Below are 12709 nucleotides of genomic sequence, written 5' to 3'. Positions count from 1 at the left end.
AGCGAAACCTCAATGACCCTAAAAGCGAAATCACTTCTAAACTATGTTCATATAAGCGAAACCTCTATAATAAACCCTAATTTTGACTTTCAAGCTCCAATCTTGACTTATCTTGACCTAAGACCCAATGCAAACGTAGTCAACAGACATTTCGTGCACCAACAGCTGTATTACAGAGGCAGTATGATCCCAAAGACTGCATCTCCTAAGACAGCCTTTTCAGTAGAGAGCTCAAACTCAATGAATCATGAAACTCTTAGCAGTGGCTATCATGGTGGGTCTTCGTCAAATACTTTAAATCAATCTGTACCAAAGAATCTATTTCAATGCAACATTGCTGTGGATCTAAAGAATGGTCAGAATTTCAGTGAAGAATCTGCTAAACAACAGATGGTGTTTTTAGCGTCTGTGTTAGAATCGTACGAAAGTCTCGTTGCAGGAAAGATAGGCAACACCAACCTAACAAAGGAAGATTACAATCAGATCGACCCTGAGGAGATGGAGTTGATTGATATAAGGTGGTGTATGGCGAGTGCAGTGAGAAGAGCGCAGCGATTCATGGAGATTACTGGAAGACAGTCTATTGGTGGACCTTCTACCAAGTTAGGCTTTGAGAAGTCAAAAGTGACATACTTTAAATGTAAACAGAAAGGTCACTTTAAGCGTGAGTGTAGAAATGCTTACACTGATGATACTGCAAATCCTTTTCGAGAGGATTATTACAAAAGGGCAATTTATCATCAGAATAAAGCAGAACCTCCCAGGATGAAGCAGATAGAGGAGGCACCCAAAGAGAAATCCAGGGCACTTGCAGTTTTCCATGATGATGAAGGTTATGATTGGAGTGATGTTTTGCCTGAGGAAGACGCAGTTGGATATGCCTTCACAGTAGCAAAGATTGTTCCGTTTAAAGATAACAGATCTGAAGAAGTGAAGTATGTGAACAGGAAGGAAACGGCTCAAGTCATAAAAGGCAAAATCTATCATACATGGATGGAAGCAAAGAAAGCAAGGCGATGGGATCCTGATAGAGAATGTTATCTTGATCCTAATGGTAACACAGCTGTGGATCCAGATACTGTTGATATTGAAGTTCTCACCAAATAGCTTGCTGATGAAGAAGAAGCCAGACAGAGAGAATGGTGGGGAGGAGGAGAATCTGTTGAGAAAAAGAAAGAGGCAGAAAAAGAACTGCAGCCAAAGAAGATTGATGATGGGATCATAGATACATCACAAGAATTCACCGCTGAAAAGTTGAAGAAGATGGCTGACAAGGTTCTTGCTGCAAAAGAACTAGAGGTAGTTTCTGGTTCTGGAACTGAGTCCAAAAACAAGGTCAGTTCAAATGATACACGTGTGTCAGGTAAAAATGCTAAATCTGAGAACAACTGCAAAAATTGCATGAAAGAGTGCAAAGTTTGTAGTACAGTTGCTTACCTTAGTGGTAAGAAGGTTGAAGAACTGACAGGTAGAGTCAGAAGTGTTGAAGATCAGATCTTAAACCGTGATAAGTTGTTAAAAGCTTCGAACGACAAATTAAAAGAATTAACTGAGAAAATCGAAAACGATAAAAATGATGTAGAAATAATTAGGAAAGAAAATGAAAAATTGATTCTTGAAAAACGTCAAATCTCAGAAAATTTTGAAAAGCTAAAACGAACGGTTAAAGATTCTGATGAAAGAAATGGTAAGACAGACAAAGATAATCTTCAACTGACCGGTGTTCTTAGAGTAAAAGAGGAGTTAATCAACCAACAACTGGACGAAATTGCAAAGTTGAAGCTTCAATTTCAAGAAGCTAAAATTGAAAATGAACGCATTCAGTTGAAACTGAACAGTTACAACTCCGCAAGCTTTGTTTTACAACACATTGTTCCCAAACCCATCGGGAAAAACAAAGCAGGCGAAGATATATTTTCGGATGGAACAGGGGTGGGGTATCATCAAGTTCCACCACCAGTTCTAAACAATTATTCAAAGAAACAATCAGAGTTGGTTAATGATGAAGATGCTAATGAAGTGAAACTTCCGATGACGATAGTTTTCAAACTGAAATTGTTAAAAGCATGGCTGAAAATGTTTTGAAATCTGAAAGTGACACTACTGAGGAAGATGAATGTTTCTTGGACAAATATATTCCGAAACCAAAATCCAAATACAACTTAAATGAAGAACCTACTCTTGTCATGTACAAGATGTCGGGATCGGATAAGTTGTATTCGGATTCTGAGTTTCCACTGGAGAATGTTAATGTTGCTAAATTGACAAATGTGTTCAAATTGATTGAAGTTGATCTGTCTGAAGTAAAAAGTTTAAATCAGACAAAGAGGCAAATGAATTTTGAAAAAGATAAAGCCTACTACAAGAAGCCTGTTGTTCCACCGCGTTTTTATAACAACAAACAAAACAAATGTTCAGGTGGTTATCAGGGTGGTAAGAATTATCAGAAAAAGAATGTTCAAAACAGAAGGTTTGCTGAGAAGAAAGTGTTTGTGAAAAGTTCAAGTTCGAGTTCACTTTCTGATGAAGAATCTAAAATCTTTTCAAAATCAAACAAAGAGTTCTTTGAGAAGAAGGCCTCACAGCCTCAGTCTGAAGGCACAAGTTGGGTAGTTGACACCCGAACATGTTTCAAATGTAATCAAGTTGGACATATTGCACGAAAGTGTACCAACTTGAAGCCTAAGACTGAAGTTGTTGAGATTCAGAAAAAGAAAGTTGATGTGAAAGGAAAGGCTCCAATGGTTGTTGAGCAAAAGGTTTTGAAAAATGAAAACATCAAAGTCAAAACTGAACCTGTTAAAAATGTGGTAACTAAAAATGACAAGTTTTACAAACGGGTTGCGTCATCTCAACAAACATGGAAGCCGAAAGTTGTTGAAAAGAAAACAAGTTCTCCAAAACCAAAGGTTTCAGAGTCGGAAAAACAATCATCTTTTATCACATCGGTAAAGATGAATGTTCCTTTGGATTATTATGTGAAACTTGAGAAAGAAATGCAAAATTCTGAGATGAAATATGTTCCGAAGAAAGACCAACCATCTGGTCAACCTCAAAAAGATGAATTTTTCCTATACAAAGAGGTTGAGGTTGGGTCTGAGGAAAGCTTGAAAATGAATGACAAAAATTTTCCACCTTTGTTCACCAAAAGAATTGTTCTTAACTTCCAGTTACCTGAGTCAAAAGAGGCCTGGGTGGCATCCAAAACTAACTAAGCGTTTGTGAATTGTGAAGGAGCTTCCAAGATCCATTTCGCGATGGATTATGGATAGTGGAGCTTCTCGGCACATGACAGGGAAGAAAACCCTGTTGTATGATGTTCGTGGTTTTAATGGAGGTTATGTAGGATTCGCAGGAAATCAAGGAGGTAGAATTATTGGTGAAGGAACTTTATCGAATGGCATTGTTATGTTTGAAAGAGTTAACTACATTGCTGAGCTTGTGAATAATCTTCTGAGTATTTCTCAGATCTGTGATAGGATGTATACAACGCACTTCACGGACAAAGAGTGTTTGATCTTGAAACCAGGATTTGTTGTTCCCGAAGAATGGATTATCATGAGAGCACCAAGAGTCAATGATCTATACGTGTTGGATATGAGCATAGCAACTACAACCACGGGTCAGGCTCATTGTTTTATGTCTAGAGCAACAGAGAAAGAATCACAGTGGCACCGAAAAATGGGTCATATACATTTGCGAAAAATGGATCACCTGGTGCACAATGACTTAGTTACTGGTGTTCATGTGAAAGGTTTTCATCTTGAGGGGGAGTGCATTAGCTGCATCAAAGGAAAGCAAAAGAAGAAATCTCACCCCGGGAAGAAAGAAAATTCAATCTCAAGATCTTTAGAGAGACTACATATGGATTTGTTTGGTCCAGTGAACATCAAAAGCATTACTGGGGATCTCTATTGTCTTGTAGTCACAGACGATTATTCAAGATTTTCTTGGGTATTGTTTCTGAAGTCAAAAGATGAGACGTTTGATCGTTTGATGACGCTTTTCAAGAAGATGGAAAACTTGTACCAAACACGCATTAGACGATTACGTAGTGACAATGGTATTGAGTTCAAGAATATCAAGATGGAAGAGTACTGCGATGAAAGAGGTATATTGCATGAATTTAGTGCTCCTTACACTCCATAACAAAATGGAGTAGCTGAAAGAAAGAACAGGACACTAATTGAAACAGCCAGGATGATGCTTGCTGATTCCAAGCTACCTGTTAACTTTTGGGCAGAAGCAGTATCAGCCGCATGCTATACGCTCAACCGGGTTATCACTGTCAAGAAATTCAACAAGACGTGTTTCGAGTTGATCAACAACCGCAAGCCGAACCTGAAGTATTTAGAACCGTTTGGGTCTCCCTACACAGTTCTAGAACCTTTTGGTAAGTTTGGTCCAAAGAGTATCGAGGGAATATTTGTAGGTTACTTAAGTCCTTTGAGACGTGTCTTTGTTCCAAGCTTAAAGCGGATCATCGAAGCATCGAATGTTGAGTGTCAAGGTTACACAATGCCACCGTAGAATCCCGGCGATTCATGGCGATTCCATTATGACACTTTGTGGGATTCGTTTGACATGGAAAAAGAAGAAAAAGAAGAAGAAGAAGATTTCTTTGACGAGTTGGATATTCTAAGAGAGTATGAGTCATCACAGGAAAGGTTCCCAGCTGAGTCTGCAAGGCGTCAAAGGCATACTTCAAATGACAATGAAGCAGGTCCAAGCAATGCTGGAGAACATGATGATATTCAACAAAATGAAGTTGCTCAAGATAATCAGACGGCAGAGAATGATAATCAAGAATCTGAGAACAGACCAGTATTTGATCATGGTGATTCAGATTCTGAGGGAGAGCAAATTCAGATTTCAAGTCAATCTATTCCAGTCAGTGAACAAAGTGCAAATCAAAATATCACAAATCTGGAAGGCGAGGTAGATGTTCCAGGCGAGGTGATGCCAAGAACACTTTCATACCATCCAGAGGAGTTGATTATCGGAGAACTGCAATCAGGCGTCCGCACTAGACGACAAATTGATCAAGGGCTTACTTGTTTTTATTCTACAGTTGCTCCGTTACAAACATAGTTTTCACTTAGTTGTTTTATCTCGCAGATTGAACCGAGAACTTATAAGGAGGCGCTTACTGAAGATTCTTGGGTCAATGCGATGCAGGAGGAACTGAGCCAGTTCGAGAAGTTAGGAGTGTGGAAGTTAGTAGATTTGCCTGATGGTCACAGGAAAATTAACACAAAATGGGTGTTTAAATGCAAGAGAGATGATTGAGGGGTTATTATTCGAAACAAAGCTCGACTCGTAGTCTAAGGTTTTAGTCAGCAGGAGGGTATAGATTTCACCGAAGTATATGCTCCCGTGGCTCGACTAGAAGCAATTAGAATCTTTCTGGCATTTGCATCGTGGAAAAATTTCAAAGTATATCAGCTAGATGTTAAATCGGCTTTTCTCTACGGGAAGGTTAAAGAGGATGTATATGTCGGACAGCCACCGGGCTTCACCGACCCAATCCACAAAGACAAGGTTTATTTGCTGGATAAGGCGCTGTATGGTTTACACCAAGCCCCGAGAGCTTGGTACGAGACATTGTCTCAATACCTGCTAGCCAACAACTTCATCCGTGGAAAAGTGATGCCACTCTCTTCACCAAAGAGGTCAACGGACATCTTCTGATAGTTCAGATATACATTGACGACATCATATTTGGGTAAACGAATGAAAGTTTGTGCAAAGACTTTGAGAAAGTTATGAAGCAAAAATTTGAAATGTCATCGATGGGGGAGATGAAATTCTTCTTGGGACTTCAAGTTGATCAACTACCTGAGGGAATTTTCATACACTAGATGAAGTATGTTCATGATATCTTAGAGAAATTTGGGATGTCAGGATCTACTCCAGCTTCAACCCCTTTAGCGACGAATCATGGGATAAACCCAGATCTCACCGGAGACAGGGTAGATGAAACGATGTATCGTTCCATGATCGGATCGTTGATGTACTTAACTGCTTCAAGACCCGATATCATGTATCCAACGTGCCTCGCAGCACGGTTTCAGTCAAGCCCCAGAGCTTCACACATGGTGATTGTGAAACGGATATTACGCTACCTGAAAGGAACTCCATCATTGGGGTTGTGGTATCCAAAAACAGGCGATTTCACACTCGAAGGGTATTCTAATTCCGACTACGGAAGCTGCAAAGTTAATGCAAAATCAACAACAGCGGGTTGTCAGTTCTTTGGAACATGTTTGGTCACCTAGAAATGAAAGAAGCAGACCTCTGTGGCTCTATCTACATGTGAAGCTGAGTATGTATCTGCTAGCAGTTGCTGCTCTCAGATCTTGTGGATCCAGCAACAGATGCGCAACTACGATTTGCAATTTCTTAACACCCCTATCTTTGTTGAAAATGAGGCTGCAATAAACATTACAAAAAATCATGTTCATCACGCTAAAACGAAACACATCGAAATTCGTCATCACTTCATCCGAGATTGTTTCGAGAAGAAGTTGATACGAATTGAGAAAATCCACACTGACGAACAGAAAGCTGATTTACATACCAAAGCATTTGACAAAACTCGTTTTAAATATCTTTTAAAACTAAACGGTATGAAGCTTTTATCGTTGTCGGGTGGGATTATTGGCGTTGATGAGGATAACATTGTAGATGATGATGTTGAGAAACAATCTGCAATGGTTTGTCGATTTCTTACCTGTTTTGGTATTTAGGGGGAGTATTATATTTTCAGAAAATACAAAAACAGTAAAAAATTCAAAAATCCAAAAACATGAGAAAATTTCAAAATCCAAAAACAATAGAAAACTGAAAAAGGGCTTGTGTAAAAAGGGAAAATGATAGTACATTGGCTTGACAGTTACAGTACGCTAAAGAAATGTAAAGTTTAAAAGTGTTAAATAGTCTCGCTGATGATGTGTCGATAGGTTTTTATACATTCAGTAAATCTTGTTTGGGATATAAACCTAAAATTCAAACTTGCTTATTTTGTGGGGAACAAATCTTGAATGTATACGTAACCCCTGAAATCTTGTTTGAAAGGTCCCTTTTTCTGAGATACTAGGTCTTTATACTCAGTTATATCTGGGGTATTATCCCGGGACTTCTGATTTTGCGGAAGCAATGGCCTAGTCCCTGTATAATACTTTCCACATTGCTTGAAATATAGCTCACCCTCAGCATAAAAAATGATGACACATTGCAAAATGTTAATCATGTGCTGTTGAAGAAAAGATTCTCTAAAGGGAACACACCTAAAGTCGAACCGTCATCTCTCTGCTGAACGGAAGTTCTGACCTGAGCTCTCACGGTTTCGCATTTAACCCTTTACAGATATCATCTGTGGTATACTCACCTGTAAGACTGAATATTGGGATCTGGATACGGGAGTATATTCAAGAGGCGGGACACACATATAAGTTTAAGTCTTTAATACACCTAAATCGTATCCTGAACAGATTGAAGTTTGTATGAAAATTTAAGAGGATCAGTGTATCAACAATCTAAGTGAATTGTTTAAGACTTAGTATGTTATTGAGCTTAACGGTGCTAGTAACTTGTCATTAGCTGATATGATTCCCTAACACACTCATCAAAAATATGTTTGTAAATAGTTTATTTTCATTGCATTTTAATTTCTGTAATTCATTTTCTAGTTTAGAAACTTTATTAAAAATCCAAAAAGATTTTTCATTTCTGCTTTATTTTCCGACAAACCAAGGTGGAGAGTTGATCTTCAGATTCAGAAGATTGGAGCAGATGCAGAAAGATTCTAAGCTGGATGATGAGTTAGGAGCTTAACATGTTAATTGAGAGAATGGAAAGTCAAAACAAGTTCATTAAATTTAAACTTGTAAATTTCAGAAATTGTTTGAAAATGTTGAACAAATATCAGTTTGTTTTTGTCACAGATCAACCAAGGTCATTAAATTGGACTTGGTAGATAAATTGAGTAATCAGGGTCATTAACTTGGACCTGAATACTTAAGTGGATTTCTAAAATTGATGATCATTTAATAAATTTTTAAGATTGAATAGATTATAATGTTATATGTTTGAGAAACAGGAGTCAAGATCCCCATGGCAAAGAAAATGTCAAAGTTTGAACCAGAATTCAAGTCCCAGCATATTGAGAGGGGGAGTCTGCGAAAGGGGGAGTCAGAATTCTGGATCATCATTCAAAGGAGAGATTGAAGGTTAAAGTTTGAAGATAGAAGATTGAAGGATGCTTTACAATGACAAGACAATTCAAGGCAGAGAACGAAAGATCAAGACTAAAGACTGAAGACATGATGCTAAAGACTTCGTCAACATCCAAGGGGGAGTCTGTTGATGCACTAATGTCTGTTAACTTCGTCTTTATAGAGTCTTGTAATGTATTAGATAGATCATGGCACGGAAATCGAGAAAATAGTGTTTATGGGTAATTCCGCTTGAAATGGAGATATATCATTTCAAACGGAATTAAGGTTTCAAGCGAGATTAGGTAATTCCGCACGAAATTAGTTTAATTCCGTTTGAACTCGTAATTCCGCATGAACAGTTTCAAGCGGAATTAATCCGCCTATAAATACCTAAACATACCGTGTCATTTGGAACGGAATTAAGTCATTGATTGTGAGCCGAGGTGCTGCCGAATTATTATCAGAATTGTAAAACGCTTAGAATCGATCAATAAAAGGATAATTAGAAAGGAACAAGTTGTTTGACATCAATTACATTGATTCCGCCTTTGTTTTTGATGATGAACTCATCGGATTGACTCGTTAGGGTCACACGACGATCCAACACACTTGGATATGAAGAAAATCCACTGTTGTTGTTTGAGCTTTGATTGACTAATCTGGATGAGTTTTCTGCGCTGAAAGCAGTTTGGATCTTTGGACTAGCTTCAACATTTTGAACATTACCTTTGTAGTACATCTTAATGTCTTGTTGACCGCTTGAATTGTTCATTCTAGCAATCTTTTGTTGTTCAAGATCTTGTCCTTCAAGTTTCTCAATAAATTGTGCAATCGACAATCTAGTATACTCTCCAGAATTCTTCAAAATCATGAGATATGTACCCCATTCTTTTTGAGGTAAAGCATCGGCTAATTTCTCAACCCATTCCTCTGGAGTTTTAGTAATCTCCAATCGAGACATTGAACGCACTAGATGACAATATCTCTCAATGAGAGTCTTTGTAGTTTCACCTGGCACACTTGTAAACAATTCAAATTCTTTCTTCAATAATGAGTTTTTACTCTTGATCATCTCTGCACTTCCTTCGAATTTTTTGCGAAGTGCATCCCAAATCGAATATGCACTACCATCATGTTGAAGTAATATGAAAATATCTTCTTTCACAGCTTGTTGAAGTAAACTAACCATCATTTTTTTGCCTTGTACATATCTCTCTCTTTATCTGAAAATTCCGAGATAATCTTATCAACTCCCAAACCAGAACGTGGTCTATTATACTTAGTTTCAATACTTTCCCAAGACCTAAGATGATTTGCTTGAACCCAATTCTCGAAACGTTCTTTCCAACTATGATATTCTTCAATGCCCATCAGTTTTGGGGGTTTTTGCAACGTTCCAGTTTCATTTTCCATGGTAACACTCTGAGCAACGGTAACAGGAGTACCCGAAGCAGTAGCAAACGCATTATAGAATTCGTTGTCCATTTTTCGGTTTCAAATGTTTACACAAACAGACTTTCAAACGAACTGGTCAAATTCAAACGAACTTGAGACTTTCACACAACCTGAAAACAAATCTCAAACGAACTGGATGAGGTTCAATTCGTGCGAACTGGATCTCAAATGATCAATACGTGCGAAATGAGTCACAAATGCCCAATCTGTACGAAATGGATGTATTTTTCACATGAATTGGACTTTTCAAGCGAATTGGACCAACCAATGCTCAATCCATACGAAATGGATGTATTTTTCACACGAATTGGACTTTTCAAGTGACCTGGCAACACTAAATAACCATTTCGTGCGAATTGGAAGTTCGACTCGTGCGAATTGGAAGCAATTTCAAGCGAATTGATGCTGATGTCACCCAATCGGCCGGATTTTTGTCAAATTGATCAACTTTTAGTTCGATTTTAGGTCTGATTCTTTCAAGGGTTTGTTAAAACAGTATTACGTATGTTATGTGTGAAAATCAAGTCATTTTAACCGTGAAGTCTTGTTTAATTTTGAAAAATCTTGTAAAAAATGTGTAGAAATCAGAACTTTGATGAAATCAAGCTGAAATCGGTAAGAACTCTTCCTCCTGAGCTCCGATACCACTTGTAGGATCGTTCGCACGACCAAACGAGTCGTTCAGAAGAGTTTTTGATCCATACGAGAGGCGGAAACAAACGTATTGATGTAGAATCAGCTTGACATACACTTTAATTGTCTTGTATATTGATATAACAATGTTTTACAGGCTGGAAACACTTCGGCAACACCTCGGCACCGGAATCGGAAAGTTCCAAATGAATTGAACAAGGCACATATATATAGGCCAGCCATTTCGCATGGAATGGCTCACACGAATTGGCCAGATCCATTTTGTGCGAAATGGACATGTTCCATTTTGTACGAAATGGACATCTCCTAAAACTCTATTTTCTCGTACAACGTGCCCTGATCTATCTAATCTATTACAAGACTCGATACAAGACGAAGTCGACAGACATATTGTTGGTTCATACATCTGTCGACTTCGTCTTGTATCGAGTCTTAGTCTTAGAATGTTATATTAGGGCACGTTGTACGGAAAAGTAGGAGAATGTATGTATTTTAGCAGTTGATTTCGCTCATAGGTACATAGCAGGTAATTTCGCTCATAGTGTCATGTATCATTATAGGCGAAATCAGCTTATAGCTGATTTCGCTCATATGGTCCCATGTCAGTTGGGGCGAAACCCCATCCCCTATAAATACCTCATGAGCGAAACCATTTGTATTTTTCTTGTTTCCGGTAACGAACTGCTGCCGAAGTGCCGTTTGACCTGTAATCAGTGTGAAATCAATATACAAGGCAAGATTTAGTAGAACAAGCTGTTTTTCGTGTTCGTTTCTTGTTATTCCGCACCTGAAACGGATTAGAACACCTCCGATTGACTCGTTCGGGTCAGCACGCGATCCTACAAGTGGTATCAGAGCTCAGGACGAGGAGTTCTTGCCATTACAGCTTCATTCTCTGTCTTCTACACCTTCTTTTATCTGTTCAGGAAGATTTCACGGTTAGAATCGGACCAAAATTTCACAGATCATAGAAAATTGGACAATAACAAATCCTTGAAAGTTTGAGACTGAAATTCAAAGTAAAAATGGACAAAATTAGGGCCCGAGTTGATTTCGCTCATATGGACAGTTTGTGATTTCGCTCATATTGACCACCTGATTTCCCTCCAAAGTCCACCCAGGACCCCTGATTTCGCTCTAAGAACCCTGATTTCGCTCCAAGAACCCTGATTTCGCTCCTAGGTTCATCAGATTTCGCTCTTGAATACAATTTGTTGTCTGATTTCGCTCCTAGGTCCATCAGATTTCGCTCCAAGAGATACAAGTTGTTAATTTCGCTCTTATGTGCAATTTGGGTTTTCGCTCCAAGTGCATATAGTGATTTCGCTCTAACGTACTTTGGGATTTTTCTTTTGAGGGATTATCTGTTAACTTCGCTCGAAAATTGCTGATTTTGAAAAACGTGCTATCAAAATCATGGCCGAAGAGTTTTATAATGCTTTTGCAACACCGGTTGCACCTGTCACTGCTGCTGAGACTATATACAGTGAGAATGAGATGGGTACTCATCAGAAACCACCAAAGTTGATGTATATTGAGGATTTTTAGGGATGGAAAAACCGGTTTGAGAATTGGGTTCAAGCCTACAGATTTGATGCTTGGTGTTCACTGCTGAAAGACTATGAGAGACCAAAGAATGAGCGTGGGTTGGAAAAGGGTTTCAATGATTTTACAGAAGCTGACAAGCTGAAATATACTAGTGAAAAGATGATGATCAGCATTTTACAGCAAGCAGTTAAAGAAGACATCTTCGTCTTACTTCAACATAATGGAACAGCTAGATCAATCTGGGAGGCATTAATTCAGAAATTCAGAGGGAGTGCTGACATGATCAAAAACAAAAAGGCATTATTGAAGAAGTCGTTTGACATGTTTACTGCATTTGATCATGAAACCACGAAACAGACAATAGATAGATACTGTCATCTGGTTCTAGAAATGGGAAGATTGGATATTCAGAAAGATGATGATGAGTGGGTTGATAAGTTAGCAGAGGCTTTACCCTAACAGAAGTGGGGAACTTATCTGATGATTGTGAAACTTATGAGGAAGACTGAGAGTATGAACTTGGCTCAGTTTATCCAGAAGATTGAAGAACAGGAGCTGGATATTCAGAAGACTGCTATAATGACAAATCCAAATGCCAAGCAAGATGTCAGTCTGTACTATAGAGGAAACAAGTTTGAGGCCACTCCCAGTCAAAGTCCAAAGATTAGTACTGCATTCAGTGCTGATGGTTCTGTAAGTCCAAATGCAAGTACTACAACTCAAAGTGGTGGATCTACTTCATCATTCTCAAGCCTTGATCCAAACAGCAACACACCTAGTCCTCAGAAGAAAAATACTACAAATCTGCAGTGTAATGTGACCTTGAACATTCA

Source organism: Helianthus annuus, chromosome 4 (genome assembly GCF_002127325.2).
Source record: "Helianthus annuus cultivar XRQ/B chromosome 4, HanXRQr2.0-SUNRISE, whole genome shotgun sequence".
Classification (NCBI taxonomy): Eukaryota; Viridiplantae; Streptophyta; class Magnoliopsida; order Asterales; family Asteraceae; genus Helianthus; species Helianthus annuus.
The sequence above is the reverse complement of the archived record's forward strand: the minus strand, read 5'-3'. Positions refer to the sequence as shown.